This window comes from Mirounga angustirostris, unplaced genomic scaffold (assembly GCF_029215605.1).
Source record: "Mirounga angustirostris isolate CCGP_5_RB_7025 unplaced genomic scaffold, mMirAng1.0.hap1 SCAF_1, whole genome shotgun sequence".
Classification (NCBI taxonomy): Eukaryota; Metazoa; Chordata; class Mammalia; order Carnivora; family Phocidae; genus Mirounga; species Mirounga angustirostris.
The window spans coordinates 46,600,524-46,612,923 of NW_026991709.1; the positions used below are offsets into that span (position 1 = coordinate 46,600,524).

The 12,400-nt window shown below is 36.7% G+C and overlaps 1 protein-coding gene and 1 long non-coding RNA gene across 5 annotated transcripts in view; one reads left to right on the forward strand and one right to left on the reverse strand.

Moving 5' to 3' along the window:
• Positions 1 to 12,400, forward strand: part of COL8A1 (collagen type VIII alpha 1 chain) — a 160,592-nt gene that overhangs the window by 96,471 nt on the left and 51,721 nt on the right. For all 4 annotated transcript variants that reach the window (XM_045902735.3, XM_045902737.3, XM_045902736.3 and 1 more), the window contains one exon: positions 7,967 to 8,087. The gene's annotated coding sequence lies outside the window, so the exon portion shown is untranslated. The remainder of the gene's footprint in view (positions 1 to 7,966; positions 8,088 to 12,400) is intronic.
• Positions 1 to 12,400, reverse strand: part of LOC135365666 (uncharacterized) — a 34,770-nt gene that overhangs the window by 7,230 nt on the left and 15,140 nt on the right. The window lies entirely within an intron of this gene.

Here is a 12,400-nt window from a genome sequence, read left to right on the forward strand (position 1 = left end):
TATCCGGATAACCAAAAGGAGACATCAAGCTAGGAGAGCTCATACATGTACTTCATACATGACCACACCTTGAATCACCAGGATAGTACCAATATTTTATCCTGTCTGAAGGTTCATCCAATGGCTTCATTTGAAAAGGGCTATAATCTCTTGGCATGGATGAGGAACTTCTGGGAAACATTTCATATATTTCTTTTTTTTTTATTTTATTATGTTATGTTAATCACCATACATTACATCATTAGTTTTTGATGTAGTGTTCCATGATTAATTGTTTGCATATAACACCCAGTGCTCCATGCAATACGTGCCCTCTTTAATACCCATCACCAGGCTAACCCATCCCCCCACCCTCTCCCCTCTGGAACCCTCAGTTTGTTTCTCAGAGTCCATATCATACTATCTATTGCAAAAGTGTCAGAAAGATGCACCTAGAATGAAAATATCATAGACTACTTTCTGTCAAATATCACCTCTTAAGTTGTATGATGAGGGCCTAATTTTTTATTTCAACCTGTGAAGCTGCAGCTCTCCAGTTCTCTGAACTAAAGTCACTAATTCTCAAATTTATTCATATATTGAAGTGTCAATTAATTTCTCACTTCTACTTTCCTGATTCCAAACTAATAGAACCCGAAGATTTCAGATATACATTAGCTATTTAGATCTTTTCTGTCCTTTCATCTTCCAGATCATTTAGATTTGGCTTCTTTGAACCGTGTGATCATAACATGGATCTTGTAAATAAAGGAAAATTAATGTCTCTCTAACCATAATGTACATAAAAGAAGGCCAGTGATCCACCAATCCAGACCTTCAATAGTGGCTTTAGTACAACCTCAGGATATTGTCTTTTCTTTTTTCCAATTTATCAGGACTTTGTTGATAATTCATAATTGAGCCTGTTTTAGTAGAAATAGAATTCTCAATCCTAGTTTATATCTTAGGCAGTACAATCTTAAGTTTTTATAAAAATCAGCTGAAGGATGAAGTAGTTCCTTCAGACTCAGGGGAGAAAGGGAAATGGGCCCTTACACCCTCTAGTTCTCCAAACATTATTAATGAAACCAAATCAGATACACTACTCTATGAAAAGGTAAAAATAGCTTCCAGATGAAATCAGAGAGGGAGACAAACCATAAGAGACTCTTCACTATGGGAAACAAGCTGAGGGTTGCTGGAGCGGAGGTGGGTGCAGGGATAGGTAACTGGGTGACGGGCATTAAGGAGGCCACTTGGTGAAATGAGCACTGGTTGTTGTATGCAATTATTGAATCACTAAACTCTACCCCTGAAACTAATAATACACTCTATGTTAATTAAATTGATTTTAAATTAAAAAAAGAGAGGGAGGAAAAAATAGCTTCCAGAAACCTCAAATTGCCTCACCCAACTGTCTTTTTCTAAATCCTGGCACCTTTAAATCATTCAGATGCACAGTTTTAAGTAACTCAGATGCCCAATTTAGTAGTATTATTAATCGATGAACATTTACCATGCTCCAGACAACTGCCTGAATCAGTTAAGTAAAACACAGGTTGAAAAATTTGGAACTAAACCCTGGGATAATGTCAGTGGGATAAGAATAGGCGGTTCCTTCATCTTGCTGCCTGATCCACTGACCTTCCACACTGTGTGAAAGAACAGGATCTGTCTTCTCATTGCCTTTACTCATTTGTTGCACAGTTATAACGATTAAATGAAACCATAGAGATAACACAATTAGCAGGACTGGCCCAAAAGACATGTTTAATAAACATGTATTTCCTTTCTCTTCAAGAATCATAAGAATGTGGCCAGCCTGCTTTGTGGAGGAAATTTAAAACTGGCGAGGACAGACTATGTTGAAACATTTATCCAAACTTGCGCCTGAGTGTCTCTGAATGTTATATAATTTCTGAAATGGTATGGCATATCCAAAAATAGCAATGCAGATTTTTCTCACGGATTTTATAGAAATGCATCTCATTACTGTAGAATCTTGTGATCATCCCTGGACATTGAGGTCCAACTACTGAGGGCCTGCAATCCCCAGAGTGAGTGACAAGAGGAACACTCCCATCCGCCCAACGGGGTACTTATGACATCTCCGCATTCTAGAGGCTTATAAAAAAAACAGTCTCCAAACAGAAACACTGTTTTCAACACTTGCAGTGCTGAAAGCGGATATTTTACTAAGACTTGTTCCCTATCCAGTAAATAAATCACATGCTCTCCAGCAGTAAAAACACTGGTGGGAGGTGCATATCCTTCATTTCAAAGCAAGGAGCCTGTTGAGTGGCGGTAGGGTTTTCAAAGTATCTGATTTGACAAGGGAGCTCTCATCACACTCCTGAAATAATTTTATGCTGTTATGATTTTGTTTGTGGTTTTTTCTTTTTTCAAAATTGAAGCAATGTGGGGCACCGGGGTGGCTCAGTCGTTAAGCGTCTGCCTTCGGCTCAGGTCATGATCTCAAGGTCCTGGGATCGAGCCCCACATCGGGCTCCCGGCTCCACGAGAAACCTGCTTCTCCCTCTCCCACTCCCCTTGCTTGTGTTCCATCTCTTGCTGTGCCTCTCTCTGTCAAATAAGTAAAATCTTAAAAAAAAAAAAATTGAAGCAATGTACTTAACTTTAAAAATCAGAACCTTCAAAGCTTTAAAAAATGCCCATATAATTTAAAATTTCTGGGATTTTTTAAATGATGTCAAGTGCTGGTTCTTTTGCACTGCTAAGCTATGTTTCAGAAGTACAAGAAGTATTTCCAATGCATCCAGCAAATATTTGTGGAACACCTACCATGTGCCAGGCCTACTTCTCATTGCAAGGGATGTTAGAGTGAACAAAACAAACAAGTTCCCTGCTCTCAAGGTGGGGTGGGGAGAGAGGAAGCATTGGTGTTGAGGCAGATTATAAATGAGTAAAAATGTATAATTAAGTAAGGAAGATATAACTGCTACTGTGCAACTTAAAGAGGATTAGATTAGAGATAACATGAAGGTGGTTGACTTCAGATTGAATGGTGAAGAGAAACCTCTCTAAGGAAACGATATTCACATTGAGATTTAAGTGGTGAAAGGCCCAGCTATGCATGGTTCTGGGGGAAGAGCATTCCAGAGAGAAGAACAGCATAGACCTGAAGGTGGGGCCCAGCAGAATGTTTTCCATAAGGAAAAGTCCAGTGTGGCTGGAGAATAAGGGCCAAGGGGGAGAAGGGGTAAAATCGGGAGGTAGGTAGAGTAAGAATCATATGGGGCATGCAAGCCAGAAAAGAAGTTTAGGTCTGTCCTAAGCGCTATGAGGAGCTATCGGGTGCAAGGGGGTGGGGTGATAAGCAGGAGAATAGCATTATCTGATTTACTTTTCCAACATTCACCCCATCTGTTGTGTGGAGAGTGGGGCAAGAGTAGATATGTTTTTAATGCAATTGGAACCACTGAAGAATGGTAAGCAAGAAAATTGACAGCGTTTGTGTTTGCTTTTGTTTTTGAGAGCTCTCTAAGTTGTAAAGACTGGACTATGGTGGAAAGGGATATATAGAGGGAGCCAGAGTGGAAGAAATGTTAGTGAATTTGAAAGTGATGTGAATTTGGCTATGGAGCTCAGATGGTGTCCTTGGATCGTAAGAAAAGAAACAACCCTTATTGAGAAAAGCAAAATAAGCAAAATATGCTTATTTTTGCATACGTAATCTCTTTTAATTATCACTACTGCCAATGGTATAGTTACTTAGCCCCATTTTTCTTAGATGAAAACTGAAACTCAGAGAGAGATAAATCAAATTTCCAAATATCCAGCAAAAGTAAATGGCAAATCCAGGATTCAAAGCTTGGTCTATGTGACTTAAAGCCCTGGTATTTTTCTACTCTACTATGGTGTCCCTAGATCAGAATTAATAAAATATCTTTGAAATTTCATTCTAAATAATAAAATAATATTCTGTAATATGAAATACATGCTTTATTTAATGGTACTGATTGACATTTAGCTTGTTTCTATGTTTTTGCTCCTATAAACCGTGATAAACATTTTATATATTATTTTACTTCATTTCTGATTACTTTCTCACCCGAATTCCTAGATTCCTAGCAGTATCAAAGAATAGGATATTCTTAAAATTCTATTCATGTAATATCAATTTATTTTCCAGAAAACTTGTGCCATTTAAACTGCCACTTCACCCAAACCAACATGAAATATAATTTTTTATCTTTGCCAATCTGATAACCAAATTTTAACTCTATTGTTTAATTTACATTTCCTTTACTTACTAATGAGATTGGATATTTTTTACATGCTTCTTAGCCTTTTCATTTTTCTTCTGTGAATTTTATGTTCACTTAATTGTCCACCTTCCTACACGGTGTTGCTATTTTTTTTCTCGGTGGTTTTGTAAGAGCTCTTTATAGAAGAATACTAAGACTGTCTTTAAAAAAAAAAAAAAAAGACTGTCTTTATCAATTTTTGCAAATCACTTCCCAGAGTGCATTTCACATTTAATTTTTAAATTTTCATGGTAAACATATCATACCAGAGGTTAAGCTCCAGTTACCTGTTGCTGCATAACAAGCCACATCAACATGCACTGGCTTCAAACAACAAACATTTTATTTTTATCTCATGATTTTATGGGTCCCTGCTGGTTGCTTCTTCTGCTCTTATGGCTTACTCAGCTGGCAGATCGGCTGCTCTAAATGGTCCCAAACGGCTTGACTTACGTGTTCAGAGACCCGGCGAGCGTAGAAGGAGGACGGAGTTGCGCCGGCATTGCCAATGAGCCCCAAGGTGTGGCAGCTCCTCCACAGTGGTCTCAGGGGCGCCGCACGTCTTCCTCAGAGGCCCGGAATCCAAAAGACAGTATCTTGGAAACAAGGCAGCAACTTTGTGGCCTTGTGTGAGCCAAGCTCATAGGTCACATAGTGACATCTCCACTGTGCCCTCTTGGTCAAAGCAGTCACCAGTCCTCCCAGACTCAATGGGAGGGAACACACAGGAGGATCAAAGAATTTGTGGCGATGTTTTCAAACCCTCGGTGCGGTATAAAAGTGTTTAAAGAATAAAGCAAACTCCTCTTTACCTTTTAATTTTGCTCATAATGTTTTTACATGCACCTGATTTTTTTTTTTTTTAAGATTTTTTATTTATTTATTTGAGAGAGAGAGAATGAGAGACAGAGAGCACGAGAGGGAGGAGGGTCAGAGGGAGAAGCAGGCTTCCCGCCGAGCAGGGAGCCCGATGCGGGGCTCGATCCCGGGACTCCAGGATCATGACCTGAGCCGAAGGCAGACGCTTAACCGACTGAGCCACCCAGGCGCCCCATGCACCTGGTTTTTAAGTACTTATATAACTTTACCTCTTTTTTTTCTTTGTGACATTTTCCATTGCTTTGTAATTCATTTTTTAAAATTATTTTCAAAGTGTCTGTCTACAAAATCAAGGACATTATCAAATGATATATTTGGAGAAATGACTTTAAGGTCTTTAGATACTTTAAGTACTATGTATTGTAGATGAATTCACTTAATTTATTTCTTAATCCTTTTCATCCTTAAATTGCCATCAGTGACACATTTGAAAATTCATCTAAATATGCAGGTTGAACCGTATATTTAATTATGCAGGTTGCTGTGTGGAGGCAAAAAAAAAAAAAAAAGAAGAAGAAGAAGAAGAAGTCTAACTAAATAGTTCATGCTTAGTACTTTGCCACATTTCTGGCTCACTCTTCCAAAATGAACTAAAATACAATGAGCTACTTTTGGCCTGTGTAGTTGGTAGTTCTTTTCAGGTCTTGCAATCATGTTTGAATATTGAATAATTTGATTTATTTTTAAGTAGTGATGGTAGCACTCTCTCTTACAGTGTTTTAATTGGCAAAGAAAAAAAAGCGGCATCCCATAACAGCAACAAAAAAGTAGTAATTATTTTAAAGGACATTCTTCTGGCTACTAGAGAGGAAAGAACTCATTTTAAACATGTTGTAAACTCAGTAAATGCTAAATGATGCTACTCATCTCATGTTCTAAAAACGTCATTGGGGTCTTTTCTTTTATTTTCACTGCTTCCAGAGTTGCATTTCAAAAACTGGTTTTGTCATCTATCTGGGTGCGGAACTGTGCAAAGTGCAGAGAGATGTAAAAGGAATAAGATGTATGATATGCACATGATAGTGATCCTCAGCATTTCTGTCCATCCTGTGTATCTTTCTCCTATTTTATTTTCACCATACCCAGGAAAAAATGGATTTTGGAAGAAGACATTGGAAAAAATCTTATTGTCTAATACAGTTAACCACTGTGAGGGCAGAGGGCTCTATTATTTTTCAACATTTATGCATTGTGTCTTGCACATAGCAGTGCTCTATGAATATTTATTGAAGAATAACTTGGGCAAAGGCACAAAAGTATTTACCAGCCTATTTCTCCTGTCCAGTCTGAATCTGAAGAGTTTCTTTTTCATGGAGGCAGCTGTTTGTGCAGTATCTCCTTCACATCTGTCTTTATTAACTGCCAGGCACACTATACAGGCAACGAACTGGAAAAGTCAAGCCCTTGAGTCCATTTACCATCATTGAATGTTATTATCAGAGATCATTTGAGATCCCATGGCTTTCTAGAGACAAAGTGTTCTCAAATCACCTACAGTGAACCCAGACTTGTGTCTGAATATCCACAAGTTGAGCCAAAGTTCAGAGTATTGGTGCATCCAGCCATCAGGCCTGTATACACGTGTCAGAGCCCTGGCTTTGTGTTTTGGGGACACTTGTGTTTCATAGACATTCAGCAGCTAGAAGACATTCAAGTACTTCTTCATTTCATGTTAAATACAGAATACAGAAAAACTCCAGATCTCTACTCTCCATTAGCCACAAGTAGATATTTCAATTGAAATTTATTAAAGTGAAATAAAACTAAAAACTCAGTTCCTCACTCATACTAGCCACCTTTCCAGAACTCAATAGTCATATGTGGCCACTCACTATGTGAATAGTAAGATATGTAACATTTCCATTACCACACAAAGTTTTACTGAATATTACTACTCTAGAATACATCACTTATATCACATTGCAGAAATTCTAAATTGGATACCCAATTCTGCACTTACTTCTTAACCAACCAATCATGGGCTTTCAAATCTTTTTATTTATTTAAATGTCTGAAGTTATTCCTGTTTAAGTCTTTTTTGAGGAAAAAATGTAGAGAATATTTCTAAATAAGTACCTACAAAATATACCAAAATAAATTAGAGGTATCTATTATCCAAAACACAGTTAAATTTCTGAAAATTGAGTTCACGTGGAGAGAAGTCCCATATGATTTGTAAAAAGTCTAAATTAGAGATGATTTATAAAGTATATTTAACTAATTAAATTACAGCAAAAGCTCAAATGAAAACCTGAAAATGTTGCCAAATTACAGTTCTATCAGATCTGACTTGATAAATAACAAAGAACAATTTCTACCTCAAATACTGTTGTATGCAAATTAGATGGAAACGTGTTGCTGGAAAAATTTACTTTTCTTAAATAAATCTAACTTTTCTCCCTTAGGTATTACTTCCTCATAAATTTGCTTCCTCTGTAACAAATGCCAAATCCTTTCTAAATTATCTCAAATCTGTATTAATGGGAATTAAATGAATGAGAACTTAACACATAATATAACCATGAAAAGCAATAAAGATACACAATAGATTATCTGGACAAAGACTCTATATAGTATATGTATTAAAATAAATAAGTACATATTTGCATACATAGAAACACAAAAAATTATTCTCTCTTAATCACTATCCAAGAAATCTCTAATATCTTCTAAATGTGCACTTACATTTTGGTAAATAATAGCATTTTTTATTGAAGTATGTATTTATACATTCCTAGTATATAATTTCTCCTTTGACCCCAAAACAATATACTTTGATAACAACTCAGCTTCTTGTTGTCTTCCAATTGAGTAAAAGTATCCTCTTTTTTCTACCTCAGAAGCTGTTCTGGAAGTGAAGCAGCATCTGGTGAAGAGACAGAAACCAGCTGCAGGCGTGCTCACAGGAAGGCACAAGCAAGGACACTGGTTCTTGATTCCACAGGCCGGCCAAGTCTAAATGTAAGTGTGAGGGGCGCCTGGGGGGCTCAGTCGTTAAGCGTCTGCCTTCGGCTCAGGTCATGGTCCCAGGGTCCTGGGATCGAGCCCCGCATCGGGCTTCCTGCTCCGCGGGAAGCCTGCTTCTCCCTCTCCCACTCCCCCTGCTTGTGTTCCCTCTCGTTGTCTCTCTCTCTGTCAAATAAATAAAATCTTTAAAAAATTAATTAAAAAAAATAAAATAAATATAAGTGTGAGAAGCAATGGCGGGTGGTGCAGTGGCCCGGCCCTGGGTGGTCCACAAGCCAACTGCAGATGGAAGTCCCTGTCCCCGAGCACAGGGACCATTAACAGACACTGGGGTATCCAGCCTGCCTGCAGGTCCCATGTCCCATCCCCATCTTCACTGCTGCAGAAAGCCTGGAGGCCATCGCTAATGCCAGGCTTTAAAATCCTCCAGGGTAGAATACATGTGCAGAGTGTGATTCTAGCTGATTTTTAAGCCCAGGCATGTTGAATAGAGTCTTAAAATAATTATTTCCATAGGACCTGACTAGGTATCCAAGTGTTCACCAGATGCTAACAGCTAGATTTTGCAGAGGAAAATTGCTAACTTAAGCTTCTTTTCTTGATTCAGCAGAGGGTTTTAAGTAATAAAAGATCTGGAGATTTGTAAAATAAATAATTCCAATGCAAATGGGAAAATTAAAATAATCTTATCATCTCCCAGTCATGTCTGTATGTGCTTTTCTACCATTATCAAATTTCTCTTAATTGGGCCAAGGTTTTGTTGGTTTTGTTGGTTTTTTTTTTTTCTGGCTGATACTTTAGAGTTTTATGTTATGAGCTGAAATGAAGAAATGATTCCTTTCAGATGACTGAAGTGACATGTACTAAATTTTCCTAATGACAATCTAGGATGTATGAAACAGAGCAAGATAAAACAAATGCAGTTTTATTCATATACAATATTGAACATATCCACAATTAAAAACCAACAGTATGCCAATATTTCTTACTCCTTAATTGATCTCTTAGTCGAAGCAATTAAAATATAAAGTACATCATTAACTTTTGAGAACTTTGATTGGAAAAAGGAAAAACACCCTTCTCATAGTATCCTTAGCCATCCTATGCTTATTACCATTGCCTGTTCTTAAGTGTGACTTTTGGACACCCAACTCAGTCTTTCCTGATATTCAATAGTACAATGGCTTTTCATAGTCTATGTCATTATATTTAGTAATTTGAAGAATGAATAGTCAAGATTCCTCAGATTTTTACATTCTCGCTCAAGGTGTACTTGAACAAAAAGAAAAGCATAGCATCTGGCCCTACAGCTAATTCTGTGGGACCACAGCCTGTCTAGAACGAATTCATTCAGAGTTTTTGAAGAAATGCAAATACATAAATGATTTTCCTAAAGTATCACATTTTTACTACAGGTACCTCTAATTATTTTGGCTGTAAGCCATCAAAGCCAGATGTTAATCAAATGAAATATTTATAATGCAAAATTATTGAATAAAAAAATAGATGTCCGTTTAAGCAACAGCTTATAGGACTCAAACCAATGGTGTATTTTGGAAAAGCTGATGAAGGAGGTATGACTCCATTCCATTCATAATGTCAGGGTAAGGCTCTGAACTCAATCCAGAGAAATTTTATAATTGTTGCAATCAACTACAGGCTCAGCTTCTGGATTTCTTGTAATGAAATCTTGCTGCCAAGGACATTGATGGGCTCACCCAGTAAAAAATTACAATAATAATGTTAAACTAAATCATAAAAATGCAGGAGGTGGTTATTATAGGGTAGAGGAGAGGAATTGCTTATAAAGTTATGATGGAAATATCAAAAATACATTTTATTGAACTTTTAAAAAATTAAGCTTTGTTTTTAAACTAGGGTGCAAAAGCAATAAAATGTAAAGGTTACTCAAAAAACAATTCCATTCAATAGTCAACAACAATGATTCAACAAATGAAAATAAAAATTACATTTATTCAGCATGGTCATCAACTCAGGCAGGCTGAAGCTTGTATATGATAGTTTTCTAATAAAAGTAACCAGCTGAAAGTCACTTTAAAGAAGGAATTTGACAGAAAAAAGAATAAAGAACTTTTTGAGTGGGTTTCTTCTCAGTGAAAACGAACTTGGTTTGTGCCTAATTTCACATAGTATAAGGCTCTAGACATTTTGTGTGGATTTTAAAGTTCCATGAAGAAATTCATTTCAAATGAATGTAGGAAATAACAAAAAAAAAATGTAAATATGAAAACCATGATAGACTTACGGTTAGAAACATGGAAATAGGTCATGATAACTAATCCTCTGTGTGTCCTCCAAAAGTAAAGAATGTCACTTTTTAAAATTACTTTTAAATAATCTGGAACTACCCTCCTGATCATCTTTTTACTTTCTGAAAATACAGGTTACTGAATCATATGTCATAGACATTTTGGTAGACAGTTTCCATATTTTCTTCAAGTTAAATAACATATATCTCTAAGAGACAATTATCATGGAAATAAACTCCTTTCACTCATTAAAATATCTAATGTGCCTTATGCACAGTAAGCACTTAAATAGCATGGCTTGAACGGAATTATTCCCACTTTGTGTTCAGAGATCAATGTGTCTCTTGGATTAACACTAGAGAGGTGTCTCACACATCGGAATTAATGAACTACATCAGTAACCAAACTATCCATGGAAAATCTGCTGAATTGATCCATATCTGTTTTATTAATCAAGCCCACTGCAGAAGGGCTTTCTTGTGGTTCTACTATATTTTGGAGGTAAATAGAGTGGGGAAACCACAGTTCAATTTAGAAGTTGTTTGAAACATTGAAGAACATGGGGTTTTATATGATATGACAGCCAATAAAGTCCAATTCTTGATGGTTGTAATTCTGATCTATAAGTATATAAATATCCTATATGCATAATTTTAACTTCAGAACATTATGACAGTGGTCAAGAAGACCCTAACTATTATATGAAATTTACTTCTTAGTGACACTCTCTTCCTTATTTTTTTTTTTGAAGTAGAAAGGTTTGGAGGGTTTTTTTTGTTTTGTTTTGTTGTTTTGTTTTGTTTTTTTAAAGCTAGCTTGGTACGAACAGCTTTAGTCGAAGCAGCTGGCTGGAAGTCAGAAGCTCCAGATTCTATCCTTGATTCTCCTACCAACCAGGAATGTGACCTTGGGCAAGTCATGAGAGTAAATCTACAATAACAGGGGTAATAATGCCTTACATATGTATGGTGCTTTATGATCTAACAGAGCACTTACACATACAATATCTTATTTAATCTTCCCCCCCAGCCTCCTAAGAGGAGTATGACAGCTACTAACAACCTCCATTACAGGGAGTAGAAATTTGAGACCCAGAAACACTAAATCACTGTTCACAGCCACTTCAATATCAAATGTCAGAGCCAAGAACAGGCACACAGTAGTCCAAGCTGGTCTTTGTCTCCTTGCCTCTACGCCATGCCCCCGCCCTCTGGTGCTTCCTAAGCTGAAATGACTAGAGCAGCACTGCCCAATATGGTAGCCAGGAGTCACATGGCTTGAGCACTTGAAATGTGGCTAGTCCCAGTTGAGATGTATTGTGAGTGTAAGATACACATAGGATTTCTAAGACTTTCAATGAAAACACAAAGAACATAAAATATCTCAATACCTCTTATATCGATTGCACATGAGGATGATAATATTTTGGACATCTTGAGTTAAATAAAACATATTAAAACTAATCTCACCTGTTTCTTTTAACTTTTCTAATGTGGCTCCTAGAAAATGTGAAGTCATATATGTTTCTCTTAGTTTCTATTGTCTGATAGCTCCCATTGTTTCTATTGGATAGAGCTGGACTAGAGGATTCCATTGTTCAGACTTTTCACAGTACTAGGCTTGTTTATGCATCTGTCTTGATGTGGCTGAGACAAATTTCCAAAGATTCTGTTACACATAGAGCAATGCGGATTCAGAGTTGCAATTTGGTCATTCTCATGTATCTTCCGCATGCAAGGGAAACGTCAGATGTCATTAGTTGATGCCTCAAATCGCTCATTCATTAAAAGGGGTCATGTTATACTTGCTGAATGCTTGAAAGGCTTAGAGTACAAGGACCATGGAAAGAACTATAAAATATATTTATGACTCTGTAGCATACTTTATTTTAAAATATGTTCCCATTAAACATTATGAGTGAATGAGACATTGGAGTATTAGGTGATACAGGCAATGTAAAATAGCAATTATATATAAATTTATTATAAAATATGGCATATTTTATTCCCCCTACCAACTTTATATATAACCCCTAAA